Genomic DNA, 23,694 nt, shown 5'->3' on the forward strand with positions numbered 1-23,694 from the left:
GAATTGCAAATTGAATGGGGAAGGAAAGAGATGTCCTCTCTTATTTGTGATTTGCTATGAGATGTAACAATGGTTTCTGACGATAATGACAGTTGCAGACCAATGGAATGTTATGTTACCAGTATGTTATGTTATTAGTATTGCTGGACATGTCAGCCGCATTCGACACGGTCAATCACACCATTTTGCTGGAAAGGTTAACCGATGTTGGTATCAGGGGTACAGCACTGGAATGGTTTCGGTCTTACCTCGCTGGTAGACAGCAAGCAGTATCTTTGCACCTTTTTCCTCCAGTTACAGTCCCATCTCGAATGGGGTCCCTCAAGGCTCAGCAATAAGTCCCATCTTATTCAACATCTACTTGCGACCACTAATCTATATTATTAGATCCTATGGACTAGAACTTGTGAACTATGCAGATAACACTCAGCTTGTTTTCTCGTTAGAAGGGAATCAAGCTGTGTCACTGGACAGATTTCATGAGTGCATGCTGAAAACTGCTGAGTGGCTTAGGGAAAGTTCCTTACAATTTAATGGGGAAAAACAGAGATATTAGACTGTGCTGCAAGTAAGCCTCCGCGTCCACTCTCAGCTGACTTCTGGCCTATTCCCACCGATAAACCTTTGACGCCATCTCAATTGGTACGTAATGTGGGGGTGATGTTTGATAACACACTACAGCTGGAATCTCAAGTGAACAAGTTAGCTGGCTTGTGCTTCTCGCTGCTCAGAGCCCTTCAGAAAATTCTACCGCTTCTACCGATTCCAGTAAGGGCACAGGTGGTGAGAAGCACTATTCTGAGCAGACTAGATTACTGTAATGCCCTGATGCTTGGGGCACCTATTACTTTGATAAGGAAACTACAGAGAGTTCAAACTTTGTCTGTGAAGCTAGCCTTAAATAGACATCGCAAGTCCTCTGACTCTTTAGCTTTGAGGGATTTTCACTGGCTTCCAATTCTGCAGAGAGTACAGTTTAAGTCACTGTGCCTGGTCTTTAGGGCAAGACATGGAATGGGACCAAAGCCATTGCAGAGCAAGTTCACATGGTATACTGCATCTAGAAATCTTCGCTCTGCTTCAACAAATTTGGTGTGTATCCCTAAAGTTAGAAGAACCTGGATGGGATGTCGAGCCTTCAGCTCCGCAGCCTCGCGGCTGTGGAATGAACTGTCGATCGACCTCAGACAGACTGGGAATCTGCTACTTTTCAGGAACAAATTGAAAACCTGGTTGTTCCCCAGGGATTAGGCCAGCAATAGATCGTATTTCTCTCTTCCAATAATGATCAGGCATAGATTTGAGCAGTGCTGGTAATTGCAGCGCTAGGATACCCATAGGGTGACAGTGCGCTATACAAGTACTACCTACAATACGTTACAACTCCTCCAATAAGGTGGTAAGGGATTCAGAAAGGGGAAATTATTCCCACTGGACAGCTTTCCCCTCGGGCACTGTTTTGAACACCTGCAGGAGGGCAGAGGCAGTGGTCCTTTCCCCACTCCCCCATTGTCATCCCAAATGGAAATTTCTTTCTAAAGCAGGACCAGTTCCCTTAAAAAACACAGGTTAATTTAAAATAAATTTACTTGTTTGCAAGTGCAAACACAGGGATAGTGGTCTACTGTTCATTGCAGGCCATTGTCCTTGTTTTGTTGGGCAACAATCATCTCTTTTGACTAACTTGTGTTTGAGCACTAAATAAAGTTAATCAGATGTTTCTAGTATACTGTAGCTCTTCCCCCTAATACCTTATGTGTCATCAGAACCATATGCATAGTTACATGAATATAGTTTCGATGCTTACTGAAACTAGTCGGCGCTTGTTACAAAACAAAATGATTAAATCTAAGTATAAAGGGTGGAGATGGTAAAAATTCTCAGAGCTCCACAGAACACCTCTTTTGGCTGTCACTTCAAATCTGTTCAGGCTGACTCATTGATTGTGAAGACAATATCACTCCTCAGCTGCCAGTCTATTGCTACAGCTGACAGCACAGAATTCATTCGTTCTCAAGCCAAAATGCGATTGTTTTGCATTTTCTAACTAGCTCCTATACAGTGCCAAACGATGTATTTTTAATGAGATGTTTGTCATACACAACATTTATTTAACAGTTTTAGAAACATTTTATTGCATTTTAGAGAGGATTGGTACAAACAAACAAAGAAAATCACACTAAGTAGTAATCTAAACGACAGAGAACCTCCGCGAACAACGATCTACTAATATAGTCATAAAAAATAAAAATTGAAATTGTTGCTTTCTATCCTAGAGTGACCCAATGAGAGTGAGTAACAATGAAGTCGTATAGTTAAGCTCTATGGGGCAGATTTACAAGCCCCTTGCACCACTTTTGCGTCACTTTTAACATGGGAAAAGTGAAGCAAAAGTGGCGCAAGGGGCTTGTAGATCTGCCCCTATGTTTTCAATTTGCGATGAAGATTTTTAGAAAAAGAAGCAGTAGAAACATAAACTGGATGTCAAATTAAATGAAATAGTAATGGAAGATTTAGGCAATATAGGCGAAAAAATGTCAATGTTTGCATTGAGAAGGTGCTCAGTGCTTACTATCATGCACTCTGCTCACTCCCATACATTTGATTTTGTTTCTCGCTCACTTTATAAAACAATGATGTGAGAGAAAATGGCAGAAAAGTTGGAGTTAAAATCCCAACACAGGTATTGCTTATGCAGTTTTTATTTACTATCATCAGCATTCATCTTGTTACATTTTTCAGCGTTGAATGCCCATGGAACACCGGACTCATTTTGGGTTCTCCTCATTTGGTTGGGGACCCGCCCTTGAGGGCTGCTGTCGGGATCTCTACCATTCAAAGAAAACCAACGCACAAAATAGCACTGCTGTGTTTGGTGATAGTGTGGAAAGAAAATACTATGGGGCTGAATCATTAAAGCATTTATGAGCAGAGGGAGTAGTACTACAGAGGTACTCTTTTACGTACGCTTACATTCCTTTTTGAATCAGTCCGAAACGTCAAACTTCCCATTAGTAAAAGTGCAAACAGGCCACAGTGTCTCTACTTCTTCTAATTGTACATCAATATTTCCTCAATATTCCCATCGTATTCCCATTTTAGATGTTTTGGGACCAGTTCACATAGGCATGCCAGTATACCTAAAAGAGTACCTCTCAACACTAATTTACATATTCCAGAACACCTCTTGTGAGTAGGTCCCTAAGGGGCCTATTCATGAGAGGCCTGCATCATATTTGCACTATGTAAAGTGGCACATATGTGACGCAGGACTCTTGTAAAGATTTATGAAGCCTGTGTGGCTTTGAGTGGCCTCATAAATCACGAGTAAGGTGACTCAATACAAAATGCTGCATTAACTTACTCTGCTTCTGAAAGACTCCTACACAATATCATAGGCTATGTATAGTTCCTCCAAATCTATGAATTAACTGTGGTTCACATTATAACGTAACCACTGCAATGTGAGAAAACACTTACACGTGGTTGAATGATGCTACACATACTTCAATGCTGAGTGGACTTTATAACTTCCAGCTCAGGCCAGGATACATGTTGTGAGAAGTTGGCCTGGTATATGATGCTCACTAGTTAAAGTGATCACCTTGTACCATGCCAAGCAACCCTTATGGTGTGGTTGTAAGTCAACCTTTTCGGACTAGCTGCCCTAGTGGTAGCGTAGGCTAAGCAGTCTTTGAGGCTAAACTCGTGAAGCGTGTTAAGCCAGCTGTTTTACCAAATGCAACCCCCTTTTATACCAATGAAAGGACACCACACAGATATATATTCAAAATATATATGTATTTATTTCTCAAAGTAACCCCTAGTCTCTTTATGAGCACAGGAGCACAAATCGTCAAACAAGATTACAGTAGAATACACAGAAGTAGCACTTTATATGGATAGGCCCTGGTGGCCGCTCAAACCATATACTAAAATAGTGGTATAAGTACCACGAACAGAAAAGGGAAAAGGCCTAGGGCCTCTAGAATCGTTGGGCCTACAAGGAGCTAACTTCAGTTAGTGACCAGGAGGTCCACGGGTGGCGTGTGCAGAGCAAATAGTCACACGCGTGCTCCCATAGGTTTCAATGGGTGCGTAAAAAGTACAAAGTTACTGCAAAAAGGATCTTCCGGATGGACTAGGAACTCAAGATTGGAGACACAGACACTAGAGATGATACTCTACACTTGGGCACCGGAGTGCCAACTTTACCTCACCCACAGGAAGCGGGTGCATAGGTGTCGATGTGCGTCGGGTTTCTTCTATCTGTTCCGTGGAGCCTGAAGACAAAGATGCTGCAGGCGGTCGGTCCGGGAGAGATGCGGTGGATCCAAGAGTGGATCGGTGTTGTAGAAGACCTGTAAGCAGAGGGGACAGTGTTCACAGTCACTAGCCAGTGACCAGCGTGGCACCAGGTGGGTACCAGGCAATGTCGGGTGCAAACAGGAAGAAAGGTGTAGCTTGTCTCTGCAGCCACGTGGTCCCTGGAGGTCGACGACGTCCAGGAGTCAGTTCACGAGCTGTCCCATGCAGGCTCTCGCTGTCGGCGGTGTCGGCGACTTGATCGAAGCAAACAAGCCTTGGCAAAAGCAATTGTTGTGAAGAACAAGATAAGCTGATTGTTCTGACCAGCAAGGTCAGAGGGACTGCTCCTTTGGAGGGGAGCAAGGGCCAGTCTGGAGCAACCAGACCGGCGGTGTATTTCTTGAAGTTCATCGCCAAGATGGCCACTAGCCAGCGGGCCAGCAACCGGTTAGGCGCGTCGAGTGGCAAAATGCAGAAGGGCCCCACGCAGATCGTGGAGATGCTGGAGGGCTCACCTTTGGTGCAGATGCTGCTCGGGTGTTGGGCTTCTCAGATCCCAAAGCACAACTTGGAGGGAGCCTCGGTTGTTGCACTTGCAGCTTGTCGTGGTCGTTTCAAGATGGCTGGCTCCACGTGTCTCGTTGCCTCCACGGGTCTCCTCTTTTCAGGGACTGTGGATCGGGCGGAGGTCCAGGTCTTGTCAGTCTCTGGGCTCGGGCTCCGGCGGGAGGCGGCGGCAAAGCAGACATTGATTCGCTGGATGGTGCTTGCGTTAGCAAGGTGGTCACTCCCTGACCACAGGGGAGATTTCCTTCAGTCTTCTGTGCAGCAGAATGTCGAAGTTCCCGTCTTCTTCTTAGTTTCAAGTTGATTCCAGGATGTCTGAAGTCTTAGGACACAGCTCCTACCTTTAAGCGGATTCTAGGGGCCGGACTACCTGCTAGGTCCCTCCCTAAGGGTTACACCCCCAATCCTTTGTCCAGCTCGCCCCAGGCCCGGGACTGGTGTGCCCCAGGACCGGTTTGAACTGGCATATGCACCGAGGCTCCTTGTGAGCCACAAGCATGTCTGGTTTCTTTCAAGCCCTACCTGACCAATACACAAAATCCTGTCTGGGGTGGTGCACACACCTCCCCTGGCAGGAAACCCTTTGTCCACACCTCCCAAGCTGGAAGGACTCCCAGCAGCAGGAGGGCTGAGCTGGAGCTGAGGCTATGTCTGATTTTACCCGGGTTTCAGGTACTGTACATGTCGTGTCCCTCTAGAAGGGTGGAATGCTAACCCCATCGCCAGAATTGGCGAGGGGTTAGTATTCCAATTCGTATGACACCTTACTCGACATGTTTTGATAAAGCCAAACCAAAGATAGCATTTAACCGCGAGGTTCATAATGCACTTAAGAGTATATGGTATGATGATATCTGGAAACAGTAGAAGGAAGTTGTTCCGACCACTGCAGACAGGCTCAGCTCATGCCAGAGCACCATCTCACATGGAACCAAGCACTCTGCCTTCAGGATTGTTAAGGCCTGCCATAGGAGTGACTTATAGGTTAACATGTGTCCCATTTAAGGTTAGGTATAGGTATACTACACCTAAGTAAGAGGTGGTTACACCAACTTACCCCAGCTGAGTTATCAGCCAGTTGTGTCAAATTTGTTAGGCCAAGCCTGGGGTGGCATAATACATGCTGCAGCCCCTGGCAGGCCTTAGATACACCAATGCCCTGGGTACCTAGTGTACACTGGTACAGGGGCTCACAGGGTGATCCAACCAATTGGGTATGTACCTAGGGTACATGGAGTCCATTTTAAAGAGAGAACAGCTAGGCTGAGATCCTGAATGGCAGGATCTCAGGCCAACTAAGTCGAAAAACCAGCTAGACACTAGGCAAAAATTTGGGGGTAACCATAGTCAGATATCCACCTTCCTACACAACCCCCCCCCCCAAACGAAGGGAGATAAGGCTGACCTTCACCAGGTAAGCCTATATTGCCCAAGTGGCCATATAAGGAGGAACCAGCACTGGCATGGTTACCCCCTGTCTCATGGTCCACTAAGCAATCCCTCACCCTAAGGGTATCAGAGGGTCTCCACCATAGGGAATCTCTACCTTTGGTGTGTCTTGGCAAAGTAAAAGGCTGGGGTTGAGATGGAGTACTGAAGTGAGCGTCCTCAAAGTGAGGCCTCAGCTTCCTCCAATCATCCTCCACCATGGATGCCTTTCTTTCCTTAACTGAGTTGCACTGTGCTCTCAGGGTCAGCCTCTGGCTACCTAAAGCTGGAGGCTGGGTCCCTTTTGTGGGCTTACTGGAGGGACAGGTCAGGTCTGGGGCCCTAAGGTCCCATGTTTGCCTGGGCCCAACAGAATCCCTCTGGGGGAGGTCCCTAACTACCTGTAAAGGAGATCCCTCAGGAATGTTTTTACCCATCACCTGACTAGGGCTACTAGTCAGGCAATCCTCATTCTTTTGATGGGGGGGGGTTCTTGTGGACAGGGGCCCTCTGGGGGTCCACTGGCCTCCCTGACCTCTGCAGCCCTGGGCTGACTGAGGCAGGGTAGATAGAGGCAGGCTACCTGCACCAGACTGGGTCCCACCTTGGAAGGGGCCACTGACATCAGAGGCTCTGCCAGGCCAGGCCTGGCTACCTCTGGGGCAGTTCCTTCACAAGGGGTGAGGTCAGATCCCTGAGGAGGCTGACCTTTTCCTAATGTCTGGGGAGAGGGAGACTTTTCTTCCTCCCCACTACTCTCTGTTTGTGTGGAGTGATCCATAGTTTCAGGCTTCACTACACCTATGTCAGTCTGAGTATAGGCTGAGACCATTACAGCCTTGCCAACCTTTTCAGGGGGCACTCAGTTTGTGTTTGAGCTGTGACTGTCACAGCTCTGCCAGTCTCTACAGGGAAGTCTGTCTGTGCCTGGGCTGTGGCTACCACTGCCCTTCCAACCTTTCCAGGGAGGAAATCTATTTGGACAGGGGTTGTGAATGGCACAACCCCACTACCCTTTTGGGAAAGGCCTACCATTTTAGAATGGGTGTCTTGTTCAACTCCAGCCCAAGCTGAGAGTTCTAAGTCATTCCCCAGTAAGCAGTCCACCGGCAAGGTTGGGGACACTGCCACCCTTTTAGGGCCAGTGACACCTCCCCAGCTGAGACATACCTCTGCCATGGGATGACTGTTCTGTTTGCCATCAATGTTAGTCACCTGGTAGGAGAAACCAGGCAAAAGCTGCTCAGAGGGAACTAGCCAATGGGCCACCATAGTGATGCTAGCTCCAGTGTCTCTGTAGGCCTCAGCTTTTGTACCATTGATGTAGGGCTCTTGTCTGTACCTACCCAAAGTGTTGGGACAGGCGGTGAAGTTGGCAAACCCCATGCCACCATCACAGACAAGAGTATCTGTTGTAGGGGAATTGGCTAAGCCAGGGTCCCCCTGTGTTCCCCAAGTAAACCCACCCAGATTTCTGGGGGCACTCCCACCACCTGGGGGATTACTGCTGACAGTAATAGGTGGTGTGACAGGAGTAATTGGAGGAACAGTTTTGTTTTTAGCCCTTGGGCAACTGCTGTCAGTTTTCCAATGCCCAGGAGTTTTACACTCATGGCAGTAAGGCTTTTTAGCTGTGGTAGAGGAGGGAGCTTGGGACCCACCACCCTGTGTGGAGTTTTGGGGCCCTGAGGAAGATTTCTCTTTTGCTTTATCCCCACCCTTCTCTTGAGGCTTGGTGGTATCTTTCTTTTGGTCACCACCCTGGTTTTTAGGCCTGATCCTGGTCCTGACCCATTTATCTGCCCTCTTTCCCAATTCTTGGGGAGAGGTCAAATCTGAGTCTACCAGGTGTTGATGGAGAAGCTGGTTTTGACAATTACTTAAAATCTGCTCTCTCATCATCAAATTGTACAATCCTGTATAATCAGACACCTTACTTCCCAGCAACCAACCCTCCAAAGCCTTAGTTGCACATTCCACATATTCAGACCAGTCCTGAGTCTGTGTCTTCTGGGTATCTCTGAACATTAACCTGTACTGTTCAGTGGTTAAGCCTAACCCATCAACTAGGACACTCTTCAGGACTCTGTAATTTCTGACATCCTCTTCTCTAGTAGTGAGGAGTCTGTCTCTGCCTCTTCCTTCAAAGGAGAGCCAGAGGATTGCTGCCCACTGGTCTTCAGGAACCTGCTGCACTTTGCAGGCTCTCTCAAGAGCAGTCATCCATTTGTGGATGTCGTCCCCACTTTTGTAGGGGGGCACAACCTTAGACAGGTTCCTATTATCAAAGACCCTATCTTTGTCCTTAGGGACAATGCTGCCACCAGTGGGTATAGACCCACTCTCTCTAGGTTGCCTAGCCTTGTTCAGTTTCTCTTCCATCAGGGCTACCTCTAGCTCCTGTTTCCTGATCCTCAGCTGGGCTTCCTGCATTCTGGCCTCATGTTCCCTCCTCTGAGGGGTGGTCATCCTTCTCCTGGAGTGACCTTGAGAGCCTCTAGAGGCATGAGAAGCATTAGAGTCACCTGAGCGATTCCTTTGCCTCTCAAGCCCCTGGTTAAGTCCACTGGGGAGATCCAATGGGATGATCCCATTGTCAGTCCCCAATAGCCTTAGTTTAGCTGGGCCAAGTATAACACTTGGCACTGGGCTAGTTCTCCCTTCATCCTCACTACTTTCTGTATCCTCACCACTTTCCTCCTCTGTAGTATGATTCTCATCTAAGGGATGGCTATTGGAAAGGGGTACTTCAGTAGCATCTTCAGAAGGGGGGCCTCCTGTCCCTGACCCTAAGGGGCCTAACTGGGAGGCTTTCCTGAGAGCTTTCTGATCTTCATCAGCCTGTAAAAGCTCTCTGAGTTCAGCAGAAGTAGGATTCTTGGGCTGTTTAAGGCCCCTGATATTTGCCAACTGCCTGACCTCATTTTGATTAAGGGTAGCAAAGATGGATGGTGCCCTCTGGGGGTCACTCTCAACAGAGATGGGTACAGTGGAACCCTCTGCCCCAGCCATTGCTCTTAAGTGTGGGTGGATGTGTTGCAATCTACCTACACTTGGGTTTACCTACTAAACCTATCTAGTAGTTGTAGTCAGGGTGTGCTACTCCCTTTGCTCTACAACAACTAAGTTCAGTAGAACTTAAGTATATCTAATCTTGTTTTATATGTACCTATAGATACCTATGTGATCTTTCAATTGGTAACCAAGAGATTACAATGGTAAAACACAGCAAGCTCAAATCCAACCGCTGCTCACCAATGTGAGAAGTTGGCCGGGTATATGATGCTCACTAGTTAAAGTGATCACCTTGTACCATGCCAAGCAACCCTTATGGTGTGGTTGTAAGTCAACCTTTTCGGACTAGCTGCCCTAGTGGTAGCGTAGGCTAAGCAGTCTTTGAGGCTAAACTCGTGAAGCGTGTTAAGCCAGCTGTTTTACCAAATGCAACCCCCTTTTATACCAATGAAAGGACACCACACAGATATATATTCAAAATATATATGTATTTATTTCTCAAAGTAACCCCTAGTCTCTTTATGAGCACAGGAGCACAAATCGTCAAACAAGATTACAGTAGAATACACAGAAGTTGCACTTTATATGGATAGGCCCTGGTGGCCGCTCAAACCATATACTAAAATAGTGGTATAAGTACCACGAACAGAAAAGGGAAAAGGCCTAGGGCCTCTAGAATCGCTGGGCCTACAAGGAGCTAACTTCAGTTAGTGACCAGGAGGTCCACGGGTGGCGTGTGCAGAGCAAATAGTCACACGCGTGCTCCCATAGGTTTCAATGGGTGCGTAAAAAGTACAAAGTTACTGCAAAAAGGATCTTCCGGATGGACTAGGAACTCAAGATTGGAAACACAGACACTAGAGATGATACTCTACACTTGGGCACCGGAGTGCCAACTTTACCTCACCCACAGGAAGCGGGTGCATAGGTGTCGAAGTGCGTCGGGTTTCTTCTATCTGTTCCGTGGAGCCTGAAGACAAAGATGCTGCAGGCGGTCGGTCCGGGAGAGATGCGGTGGATCCAAGAGTGGATCGGTGTTGTAGAAGACCTGTAAGCAGAGGGGACAGTGTTCACAGTCACTAGCCAGTGACCAGCGTGGCACCAGGTGGGTACCAGGCAATGTCGGGTGCAAACAGGAAGAAAGGTGTAGCTTGTCTCTGCAGCCACGTGGTCCCTGGAGGTCGACGACGTCCAGGAGTCGGTTCACGAGCTGTCCCACGCAGGCTCTCGCTGTCGGCGGTGTCGGCGACTTGATCGAAGCAAACAAGTAATGGCAAAAGCAATTGTTGTGAAGAACAAGATAAGCTGATTGTTCTGACCAGCAAGGTCAGAGGGACTGCTCCTTTGGAGGGGAGCAAGGGCCAGTCTGGAGCAACCAGACCGGCGGTGTATTTCTTGAAGTTCGTCGCCAAGATGGCCACTAGCCAGCGGGCCAGCAACCGGTTAGGCGCGTCGAGTGGCAAAATGCAGAAGGGCCCCACGCAGATCGTGGAGATGCTGGAGGGCTCACCTTTGGTGCAGATGCTGCTCGGGTGTTGGGCTTCTCAGATCCCAAAGCACAACTTGGAGGGAGCCTCGGTTGTTGCACTTGCAGCTTGTCGTGGTAGTTTCAAGATGGCTGGCTCCACGTGACTCGTTGCCTCCACGGGTCTCCTCTTTTCAGGGACTGTGGATCGGGCGGAGGTCCAGGTCTTGTCAGTCTCTGGACTCGGGCTCTGGCGGGAGGCGGCGGCAAAGCAGACGTTGATTCGCTGGATGGTGCTTGCGTTAGCAAGGTGGTCACTCCCTGACCACAGGGGAGATTTCCTTCAGTCTTCTGTGCAGCAGAATGTCGAAGTTCCCGTCTTCTTCTTAGTTTCAAGTTGATTCCAGGATGTCTGAAGTCTTAGGACACAGCTCCTACCTTTAAGCGGATTCTAGGGGCCGGACTACCTGCTAGGTCCCTCCCTAAGGGTTACACCCCCAATCCTTTGTCCAGCTCGCCCCAGGCCCGGGACTGGTGTGCCCCAGGACCGGTTTGAACTGGCATATGCACCGAGGCTCCTTGTGAGCCACAGGCATGTCTGGTTTCTTTCAAGCCCTACCTGACCAATACACAAAATCCTGTCTGGGGTGGTGCACGCACCTCCCCTGGCAGCAAACCCTTTGTCCACACCTCCCAAGCTGGAAGGATTCCCAGCAGCAGGAGGGCTGAGCTGGAGCTGAGGCTATGTCTGATTTTACCCGGGTTTCAGGTACTGTACATGTCGTGTCCCTCTAGAAGGGTGGAATGCTAACCCCATCGCCAGAATTGGCGAGGGGTTAGTATTCCAATTCGTATGACACCTTACTCGACATGTTTTGATAAAGCCAAACCAAAGATAGCATTTAACCGCGAGGTTCATAATGCACTTAAGAGTATATGGTATGACGATATCTGGAAACAGTAGAAGGAAGTTGTTCCGACCACTGCAGACAGGCTCAGCTCATGCCAGAGCACCATCTCACATGGAACCAAGCACTCTGCCTTCAGGATTGTTAAGGCCTGCCATAGGAGTGACTTATAGGTTAACATGTGTCCCTTTTAAGGTTAGGTATAGGTATACTACACCTAAGTAAGAGGTGGTTACACCAACTTACCCCAGCTGAGTTATCAGCCAGTTGTGTCAAATTTGTTAGGCCAAGCCTGGGGTGGCATAATACATGCTGCAGCCCCTGGCAGGCCTTAGATACACCAATGCCCTGGTACCTAGTGTACACTGGTACAGGGGCTCACAGGGTGATCCAACCAATTGGGTATGTACCTAGGGTACATGGAGTCCATTTTAAAGAGAGAACAGCTAGGCTGAGATCCTGAATGGCAGGATCTCAGGCCAACTAAGTCGAAAAACCAGCTAGACACTAGGCAAAAATTTTGGGGTAACCATAGTCAGATATCCACCTTCCTACACAACCCACCCCCCCCAAACGAAGGGAGATAAGGCTGACCTTGACCAGGTAAGCCTATATTGCCCAAGTGGCCATATAAGGAGGAACCAGCACTGGCATGGTTACCCCTGTCTCATGGTCCACTAAGCAATCCCTCACCCTAAGGGTATCAGAGGGTCTCCACCATAGGGAATCTCTACCTTTGGTGTGTCTTGGCAAAGTAAAAGGCTGGGGTTGAGATGGAGTACTGAAGTGAGCGTCCTCAAAGTGATGCCTCAGCTTCCTCCAATCATCCTCCACCATGGATGCCTTTCTTTCCTTAACTGAGTTGCACTGTGCTCTCAGGGTCAGCCTCTGGCTACCTAAAGCTGGAGGCTGGGTCCCTTTTGTGGGCTTACTGGAGGGACAGGTCAGGTCTGGGGCCCTAAGGTCCCATGTTTGCCTGGGCCCAACAGAATCCCTCTGGGGGAGGTCCCTAACTACCTGTAAAGGAGATCCCTCAGGAATGTTTTTACCCATCACCTGACTAGGGCTACTAGTCAGGCAATCCTCATTCTTTTGATGGGGGGGGGGGTTCTTGTGGACAGGGGCCCTCTGGGGGTCCACGGGCCTCCCTGACCTCTGCAGCCCTGGGCTGACTGAGGCAGGGTAGAGAGAGGCAGGCTACCTGCACCAGACTGGGTCCCACCTTGGAAGGGGCCACTGACATCAGAGGCTCTGCCAGGCCAGGCCTGGCTACCTCTGGGGCAGTTCCTTCACAAGGGGTGAGGTCAGATCCCTGAGGAGGCTGACCTTTTCCTAATGTCTGGGGAGAGGGAGACTTTTCTTCCTCCCCACTACTCTCTGTTTGTGTGGAGTGATCCATAGTTTCAGGCTTCACTACACCTATGTCAGTCTGAGTATAGGCTGAGACCATTACAGCCTTGCCAACCTTTTCAGGGGGCACTCAGTTTGTGTTTGAGCTGTGACTGTCACAGCTCTGCCAGTCTCTACAGGGAAGTCTGTCTGTGCCTGGGCTGTGGCTACCACTGCCCTTCCAACCTTTCCAGGGAGGAAATCTATTTGGACAGGGGTTGTGAATGGCACAACCCCACTACCCTTTTGGGAAAGGCCTACCATTTTAGAATGGGTGTCTTGTTCAACTCCAGCCCAAGCTGAGAGTTCTAAGTCATTCCCCAGTAAGCAGTCCACCGGCAAGGTTGGGGACACTGCCACCCTTTTAGGGCCAGTGACACCTCCCCAGCTGAGACATACCTCTGCCATGGGATGACTGTTCTGTTTGCCATCAATGTTAGTCACCTGGTAGGAGAAACCAGGCAAAAGCTGCTCAGAGGGAACTAGCCAATGGGCCACCATAGTGATGCTAGCTCCAGTGTCTCTGTAGGCCTCAGCTTTTGTACCATTGATGTAGGGCTCTTGTCTGTACCTACCCAAAGTGTTGGGACAGGCGGTGAAGTTGGCAAACCCCATGCCACCATCACAGACAAGAGTATCTGTTGTAGGGGAATTGGCTAAGCCAGGGTCCCCCTGTGTTCCCCAAGTAAACCCACCCAGATTTCTGGGGGCACTCCCACCACCTGGGGGATTACTGCTGACAGTAATAGGTGGTGTGACAGGAGTAATTGGAGGAACAGTTTTGTTTTTAGCCCTTGGGCAACTGCTGTCAGTTTTCCAATGCCCAGGAGTTTTACACTCATGGCAGTAAGGCTTTTTAGCTGTGGTAGAGGAGGGAGCTTGGGACCCACCACCCTGTGTGGAGTTTTGGGGCCCTGAGGAAGATTTCTCTTTTGCTTTATCCCCACCCTTCTCTTGAGGCTTGGTGGTATCTTTCTTTTGGTCACCACCCTGGTTTTTAGGCCTGATCCTGGTCCTGACCCATTTATCTGCCCTCTTTCCCAATTCTTGGGGAGAGGTCAAATCTGAGTCTACCAGGTGTTGATGGAGAAGCTGGTTTTGACAATTACTTAAAATCTGCTCTCTCATCATCAAATTGTACAATCCTGTATAATCAGACACCTTACTTCCCAGCAACCAACCCTCCAAAGCCTTAGTTGCACATTCCACATATTCAGACCAGTCCTGAGTCTGTGTCTTCTGGGTATCTCTGAACATTAACCTGTACTGTTCAGTGGTTAAGCCTAACCCATCAACTAGGACACTCTTCAGGACTCTGTAATTTCTGACATCCTCTTCTCTAGTAGTGAGGAGTCTGTCTCTGCCTCTTCCTTCAAAGGAGAGCCAGAGGATTGCTGCCCACTGGTCTTCAGGAACCTGCTGCACTTTGCAGGCTCTCTCAAGAGCAGTCATCCATTTGTGGATGTCGTCCCCACTTTTGTAGGGGGCACAACCTTAGACAGGTTCCTATTATCAAAGACCCTATCTTTGTCCTTAGGGACAATGCTGCCACCAGTGGGTATAGACCCACTCTCTCTAGGTTGCCTAGCCTTGTTCAGTTTCTCTTCCATCAGGGCTACCTCTAGCTCCTGTTTCCTGATCCTCAGCTGGGCTTCCTGCATTCTGGCCTCATGTTCCCTCCTCTGAGGGGTGGTCATCCTTCTCCTGGAGTGACCTTGAGAGCCTCTAGAGGCATGAGAAGCATTAGAGTCACCTGAGCGATTCCTTTGCCTCTCAAGCCCCTGGTTAAGTCCACTGGGGAGATCCAATGGGATGATCCCATTGTCAGTCCCCAATAGCCTTAGTTTAGCTGGGCCAAGTATAACACTTGGCACTGGGCTAGTTCTCCCTTCATCCTCACTACTTTCTGTATCCTCACCACTTTCCTCCTCTGTAGTATGATTCTCATCTAAGGGATGGCTATTGGAAAGGGGTACTTCAGTAGCATCTTCAGAAGGGGGGCCTCCTGTCCCTGACCCTAAGGGGCCTAACTGGGAGGCTTTCCTGAGAGCTTTCTGATCTTCATCAGCCTGTAAAAGCTCTCTGAGTTCAGCAGAAGTAGGATTCTTGGGCTGTTTAAGGCCCCTGATATTTGCCAACTGCCTGACCTCATTTTGATTAAGGGTAGCAAAGATGGATGGTGCCCTCTGGGGGTCACTCTCAACAGAGATGGGTACAGTGGAACCCTCTGCCCCAGCCATTGCTCTTAAGTGTGGGTGGATGTGTTGCAATCTACCTACACTTGGGTTTACCTACTAAACCTATCTAGTAGTTGTAGTCAGGGTGTGCTACTCCCTTTGCTCTACAACAACTAAGTTCAGTAGAACTTAAGTATATCTAATCTTGTTTTATATGTACCTATAGATACCTATGTGATCTTTCAATTGGTAACCAAGAGATTACAATGGTAAAACACAGCAAGCTCAAATCCAACCGCTGCTCACCAATGTGAGAAGTTGGCCGGGTATATGATGCTCACTAGTTAAAGTGATCACCTTGTACCATGCCAAGCAACCCTTATGGTGTGGTTGTAAGTCAACCTTTTCGGACTAGCTGCCCTAGTGGTAGCGTAGGCTAAGCAGTCTTTGAGGCTAAACTCGTGAAGCGTGTTAAGCCAGCTGTTTTACCAAATGCAACCCCCTTTTATACCAATGAAAGGACACCACACAGATATATATTCAAAATATATATGTATTTATTTCTCAAAGTAACCCCTAGTCTCTTTATGAGCACAGGAGCACAAATCGTCAAACAAGATTACAGTAGAATACACAGAAGTTGCACTTTATATGGATAGGCCCTGGTGGCCGCTCAAACCATATACTAAAATAGTGGTATAAGTACCACGAACAGAAAAGGGAAAAGGCCTAGGGCCTCTAGAATCGCTGGGCCTACAAGGAGCTAACTTCAGTTAGTGACCAGGAGGTCCACGGGTGGCGTGTGCAGAGCAAATAGTCACACGCGTGCTCCCATAGGTTTCAATGGGTGCGTAAAAAGTACAAAGTTACTGCAAAAAGGATCTTCCGGATGGACTAGGAACTCAAGATTGGAAACACAGACACTAGAGATGATACTCTACACTTGGGCACCGGAGTGCCAACTTTACCTCACCCACAGGAAGCGGGTGCATAGGTGTCGAAGTGCGTCGGGTTTCTTCTATCTGTTCCGTGGAGCCTGAAGACAAAGATGCTGCAGGCGGTCGGTCCGGGAGAAATGCGGTGGATCCAAGAGTGGATCGGTGTTGTAGAAGACCTGTAAGCAGAGGGGACAGTGTTCACAGTCACTAGCCAGTGACCAGCGTGGCACCAGGTGGGTACCAGGCAATGTCGGGTGCAAACAGGAAGAAAGGTGTAGCTTGTCTCTGCAGCCACGTGGTCCCTGGAGGTCGACGACGTCCAGGCGTCAGTTCACGAGCTGTCCCACGCAGGCTCTCGCTGTCGGCGGTGTCGGCGACTTGATCGAAGCAAACAAGCCTTGGCAAAAGCAATTGTTCTGGAGAACAAGATAAGCTGATTGTTCTGACCAGCAATGTCAGAGGGACTGCTCCTTTGGAGGGGAGCAAGGGCCAGTCTGGAGCAACCAGATCAGCAGTGTATTTCTTGAAGTTCGTCGCCAAGATGGCCACTAGCCAGCGGGCCAGCAACCGGTTAGGCGCGTCGAGTGGCAAAATGCAGAAGGGCCCCACGCAGATCGTGGAGATGCTGGAGGGCTCACCTTTGGTGCAGATGCTGCTCGGGTGTTGGGCTTCTCAGATCCCAAAGCACAACTTGGAGGGAGCCTCGGTTGTTGCACTTGCAGCTTGTCGTGGTCGTTTCAAGATGGCTGGCTCCACGTGTCTCGTTGCCTCCATGGGTCTCCTCTTTTCAGGGACTGGGGATCGGGCGGTGAGAGGTCTGGAGGTCCAGGTCTTGTCAGTCTCTGGGCTCGGGCTCCGGCGGGAGGCGGCGGCAAAGCAGACGTTGATTCGCTGGATGGTGCTTGCGTTAGCAAGGTGGTCACTCCCTGACCACAGGGGAGATTTCCTTCAGTCTTCTGTGCAGCAGAATGTCGAAGTTCCCATCTTCTTCTTAGTTTCAAGTTGATTCCAGGATGTCTGAAGTCTTAGGACACAGCTCCTACCTTTAAGCGGATTCTAGGGGCCGGACTACCTGCTAGGTCCCTCCCTAAGGGTGGGACTAGGAAGGGGGGTGGTTACACCCCCAATCCTTTGTCCAGCTCGCCCCAGGCCCGGGACTGGTGTGCCCCAGGACCGGTTTGAACTGGCATATGCACCGAGGCTCCTTGTGAGCCACAGGCATGTCTGGTTTCTTTCAAGCCCTACTTGACCAATACACAAAATCCTGTCTGGGGTGGTGCACGCACCTCCCCTGGCAGGAAACCCTTTGTCCACACCTCCCAAGCTGGAAGGACTCCCAGCAGCAGGAGGGCTGAGCTGGAGCTGAGGCTATGTCTGATTTTACCCGGGTTTCAGGTACTGTACATGTCGTGTCCCTCTAGAAGGGTGGAATGCTAACCCCGTCGCCAGAATTGGCGAGGGGTTAGTATTCCAATTCATATGACACCTTACTCGACATGTTTTGATAAAGCCAAACCAAAAATAGCATTTAACCGCGAGGGTCATAATGCACTTAAGAGTATATGGTATGACGATATCTGGAAACAGTAGAAGGAAGTTGTTCCGACCACTGCAGACAGGCTCGGCTCATGCCAGAGCACCATCTCACATGGAACCAAGCACTCTGCCTTCAGGATTGTTAAGGCCTGCCATAGGAGTGACTTATAGGTTAACATGTGTCCCATTTAAGGTTAGGTATAGGTATACTACACCTAAGTAAGAGGTGGTTACACCAACTTACCCCAGCTGAGTTATCAGCCAGTTGTGTCAAATTTGTTAGGCCAAGCCTGGGGTGGCATAATACATGCTGCAGCCCCTGGCAGGCCTTAGATACACCAATGCCCTGGGTACCTAGTGTACACTGGTACAGGGGCTCACAGGGTGATCCAACCAATTGGGTATGTACCTAGGGTACATGGAGTCCATTTTAAAGAGAGAACAGCTAGGCTGAGATCCTGAATGGCAGGATCTCAGGCCAACTAAGTCGAAAAACCAGCTAGACACTAGGCAAAAATTTGGGGGTAACCATAGTCAGATATCCACCTTCCTACACAATGTCAACTAAGTACATGAGTACTAGCTCACCCAACCCTCCTTGAACATTTTCTTGTATCCAGTGCTGAAAAAAAGGTTAATGACCAGTTACCCGTCCACTTGTGCTAGACAGAAAAGCTGAATATTACCATGCAGGTTACACAGTCCTTTATGAAATCCTGTTAGGGAACTTTCCTTGTCTGCACTGTTGCAGCAGGCACTTGATCAGCACTCCTCAGTTTCATAGTTGAAGCACTACCAAGGGTGAACTCTTGACACATGAGTTTGATTGAGTCATCCAAGAGCACTCAGTGCTACATAAACCCTCAATGATGAAACAACCATGCATCCTATCCAAACCCATTTGTCCATTAATTTAGATCTTCAGCTAAAGAGACTCTTCAAGGTAATGGCTGTTTACTGCCACGCTGGTCTTACTATAGCCATGCTTTCATTATTCATAGCTTTCACTCTTCAGTCACACCACTCCACATCAGTTGACATTTTTTATGCCCTCCAAAAATAAAGGTCATTGGTAGGAGGTCACCCCATATCCATATATAGACAGCACCTCAAAGATGTGATTCAAACTTTGGTAATATCCAGACTTCATTATGGAAAATGCTTTCTCACAGTCTTTGCAAAAATACGTATCTTGCCACACTCAAAGCCTCCCTGCGTGCTGCAGCACATTCGATCGTAGGGAGTGACTGTTCTGATCATATCACCCCTGTGCTACATTCACTATGCTGGCTCCATGTTGACAGAAGAGCACTATATGAACTTACATGCTGAGTACACAAACTCTTTCCAGGCTCTGGGATTTTTCCCTTTGAGTCTTCACAAATTCATGTGGAAACTGGAGGTCTAATTTGGGATCGTTAGAAAGCATTAGAATCTCTGATAGTCTAACATTGCACTGTTTGATTGTTCTTTTTTTATGTTTGAAAGCTTTATTGAAGAATTTGATAACAAAAAGGAGATATTAGCATACACTGAAACAATACAGAAATCCAGTGAAAAACCTTAACACTGCTAATATCAATGTTAGGAACCCAAAAAGCATTTTTAAGAGAATTTTAACGTTAAGGAAAACAAGAGAGGGGAAGAGATAAGGAGGGAAAGGAGGGGGGAGGGGAGGGGAGGGGAGGAGATAAAGATAATAATACAAACCATAACTTATCAAATAATTACGGCATACAGTCAAGCTATATAAATCAGCGATGCAAAATAACCAGCATAAACAAACAGTAGAATTAGATAAACTTATAAGAGATAACAAGAAGGAGAGAGTTCAAGTCATTCAAGGGGGTTTAAAATTTTCTGCATTGAGATGTATAGGCTTCTTCAAGGCCAAACAATCAAGATACGTGGTAAGGGGTAACCAAAAAAGATCAACATTACGAACAGGTTTACAAGTGGAGGCAAAGGAAACATCCAGTCTATGAAAATGACATAAGGAGTTCCACCAGCCTCGTAAGGAAATATTTGTTAGAGATTTCCAGTTAGAAGAGATGTGCTGGAAGGCAAGAGCAAGCATCAGGTCAAAGAGACCATGTAGGTGTACGGATAGGTTCAGAGGTTCAGAAAGACTACCCAAGAAGAGAAAAGAATTTGTGAAAGAGGCAGGAAGAGGGAAGATGCGAGAGAGGCATGACCACACTTTCCCCCAAAAGGTAGAAACGACCGGGCACAGAAAGAACATATGGAAAAGGTCAGCATCAGAAGTACCACAAGTCCAGCATTTAGAATCAGAGGAGGGTGAAAAACGAGATAAAGAAAGAGGAGAGAGATAAAGTCTGTGATATAGATAAAATAAGGATTGAGTAAGAGAAGCAGAACGAGAAATTTTTAAAGATCTGGACCAAAGCTTATCCCAAAGAGTAACAGGCCAAGTACAACAAAAATCTGCTTCCCAAGAAAGCTCCACTTTAGTTTTGACACGATTTGGATTGGGAGATACGAAAGATTTATAGATGAGAGATGCTTTAGGGAGTGTAGCAAGAATATTAAGAAGAGGAGGAGGAGGAGGTGTCAATGATGATGAAGAAGGAAGAGAATAATAGCGGTCAAGGATAATTGCCATGAGGGTTGTGAATTTCTGCAAAAAGGAACGAGGGCAATGAAATAAAAGTTGAAATTGGGGAAAAGAACAAAACCATCAAAGAGTTGATTGACCCACATTACGCCCCTCACCCTCCAAGATTTCCAAAAAATGGGTCTATTCTTTAGAAGAATAAGTGAATTATACCAGATAGGGGTATTTAAAAAGGACGTACGTGTAACAATAGAAGGGAGAACCAAAGAACTTAAAAGAGAAAAAGTGTGTTTGAATAGGGGACAAAGAGAATAGGGATTTCTGGCAGAAAAACGTACCACTTCGACAAAGGAGAAAGGTAATAATAAAGAGTGCTCAATGAGAAGCCAAAGAGGCATGAAAGGAGAAAGGGTTGATGGGATCCATCTCGAGACTTGCCGTAAAGAAAAGGACCTATGATAAAGACGGAAATCCGGAAAATTAACCCCACCATTAGATTTGGGTTTACGGAGAGTGGCAAGAGAAATTCTGGATTTCTTATTGTTCCAGAGAAATCGCGAAAGGAGAGAATCGATTTGTTTAAAAATAAAATGCAGGAATATGAACCGGTAACATGGAGAAGGTATAAATTAGAATAGGAGCTATCATCATTTTAATTGAATCCAATCGACCCCACCAGGAGAGAAAAAGAGGATTCCAGGCTGAGAGCGATTGATCAATCCTAGAATTAACTGCAGACATATTTAATTTAACCGAGGATGAGATAGAATTGGAAAACCAAATACCAAGATATTTAATCTTTGAGCTACTCCAAGCAAAACCAGTAGCGGAGAAAAGATGGGGGAGACAGGACGAGGTGAGAGGGAAAATTTCAGTTTTGTCCGAGTTAATCTTATAACCTGAAACCGAAGAAAAGGAGTTAAACTCGGATAACAAGGGGGGTATGGAAGATTCTGGATCAGAAATAAACAATAAGATATCGTCTGCATAGGCGGAAAGCTTCAATTGATTAGTGCCGTATGGGAAACCAGAAATAGAAGTGTTATTGCGAATGGAAGATAAAAAGGGTTCAAGAGTCAAGACAAAAAGAAGTGGGAAGAGCGGACAACCTTGGCGAACACCCCTCTGAAGATTAAAAGATGGAGAAAGTTGTCCATTCACAAGTACCGAGGCCTTGGGAGCAGAATATAGGAGAGAGATAAGGGATATAAATTTGGGACCAAAGCAATGCCAACGCAATGACGCAAACAAAAAAGACCAATCAACCCTGTCAAAGGCCTTTTCTGCATCAACAGAAATAGCAGCAAGAGGGGTTGAAAGTGAGGAAGCTTTATTTAGGACGTTAAGAAAAAGGCGAGAGTTGTCCGATTTAAGTCTACCTTTAACGAAGCCACATTGTTCTTTGCCAATGAGATGAGGCATAAGAGGATCTAAGCGCATTGATAGTAATTTGGCAAAAATGTTATAGTCTACATTGACTAACGAGATCGGGCGGTAATTTTTACATAGTTGATGATCGCGACCTTCTTTGAGGATCAGACAAATGGTAGCATCTTGAAAAGTACCTTCTGCCTTGCCGGATGAATAAAATGATTGAAAGAGGGTTAAAAGTTTAGGTAATAAAATATCTGAAAAGTGCAGATAAAATTCCACAGGAAAGCCGTCAGGGCCAGGGGTTTTACCTTTAGTAAGAGAGGTCAAGGCTGTAGAAAGCTCATGTAATGAGAGGTCAAGTTCAAGATCCGGAAAGTTAAGATGAGAATTAGACGGTTTAGGAAGTCTCTAAAAATAATTCTGAATAGGAGAAGGAGTGGGAGGACATTCTCGGGTGTAAAGTTGCTGATAAAACAATTGAAATTGCTCAAGGATTTCCTTGTCCTTATGGAGAAGAGCGCCGTCAGAAGAGTAAATAGAGTCAATAAGAGTGCGTTCCTTACGGGATTTAAGATAGTTAGCCAAGAGTTTACCAGATTTATTGCGACCTCCATAGTACCTTGCACTACTGCGAAGAAGAATCGAAGAAGCATTGTCAGTAGTTAATTTATTGAATTCCAGCTTTGCTCGTAAGAGATCCAGTGACATAAATTTATCTGAAGAGGTGTAAAACTGATGCTCCAAAAATTTTATATGTGCCAGGGAGGATTTCCGCTTTTGAAGAAACTGTTTCTTTTTCCGAGAGACGAAGTCAATAATGAATCCCCTTGCAGAGGCTTTAAAGGAATCCCAAAGAGTATGGGGAGAAATACTAGGATCACAGTTGAAGAGAAAGAATTCCTCAACAAAAGAGCGAAAAGAGGAGGAGAAATTGGGATCAGTAAGAAGTGCGCTATTAAAGCGCCACCGGGAGGGTTTAGGACGCGGTGGGAGCAGGTCGAGATCTGTTACAATGGGAGCGTGGTCCGAAATGACAATAGGTTCAATAGAAGAAAACAACACATTCTGAGATAAAGCTTTAGAAAGAAAAATATAGTCGAGGCGAGAAAAATATGAGTGAGGAGGAGAGAAGAAAGAGTAGTCCAATGTGTCAGGGTGTGTAAGACGCCAAGAATCAATAAGGTGTGATTGTGAAATGGTATTAAGAAATTGTTTGTGAGGTTTGTGTGGTGTGAAACTGACTGTGGATTTACGGTCAAGGAATGGGTCAACAATCTGGTTGCAATCACCACCTAAAATAAATGATACATCCTTATATTGGAGACACTTCTTTGTAATTAAAGGCCAAAAAGAACAATCTGATTGTACAGGTCCATAAACATTGAAAACAGTTAAAGGAATAGAGTTCAGTAATAATTTGGCTAATATCCATCGGCCATCAGTGTCCGTCTCCTGAGACAGAACCGTACATTTAAGCCTTTTGTGACAAAGGATAGCAACTCCATTCTTTTTGTTATCAGAGGGTGAAAATAAAACTGTACCCACCCAACTCCTTTTTAACTTAAGAGACTCAACATCATTAAGGTGGGTTTCTTGCAAAAGAACTATATCTGGGTTATAGGAAGCTAAATGGGAAAGAACTCTCTGCCGCTTAATAGGATTAATGAAACCTTTTACATTCCAAGTAAAAACTTTGAATTAACAAATAACATAGAATCAAGTAGGACAGAAAAAGTGAAAAAGAAGCATGTGCTAAAGACAAGCCGAAAAAGAGAAAAATAGGAAGAATATCGAGAAAACAGGCTGAAAAAGAGGAGTGAGGGGTAAAGAGAAATGAAGGAGAACCGGAATTGATCAACCAGTAAAGGGGAGAGAAAAGGAAAAAGGAAACAGGAAAAAAAAGAAATTACAAGAAGAGACAGTACATATCCCAAAGGGATGACTGAAGTAAACATACCTGAGGGGAGTACGAAATAGGACAACGGGGAGATGGCGACACTCAACGAGACAGATC

The sequence above is a fragment of the Triturus cristatus genome, chromosome 5_2, assembly GCF_964204655.1.
Source record: "Triturus cristatus chromosome 5_2, aTriCri1.1, whole genome shotgun sequence".
Classification (NCBI taxonomy): Eukaryota; Metazoa; Chordata; class Amphibia; order Caudata; family Salamandridae; genus Triturus; species Triturus cristatus.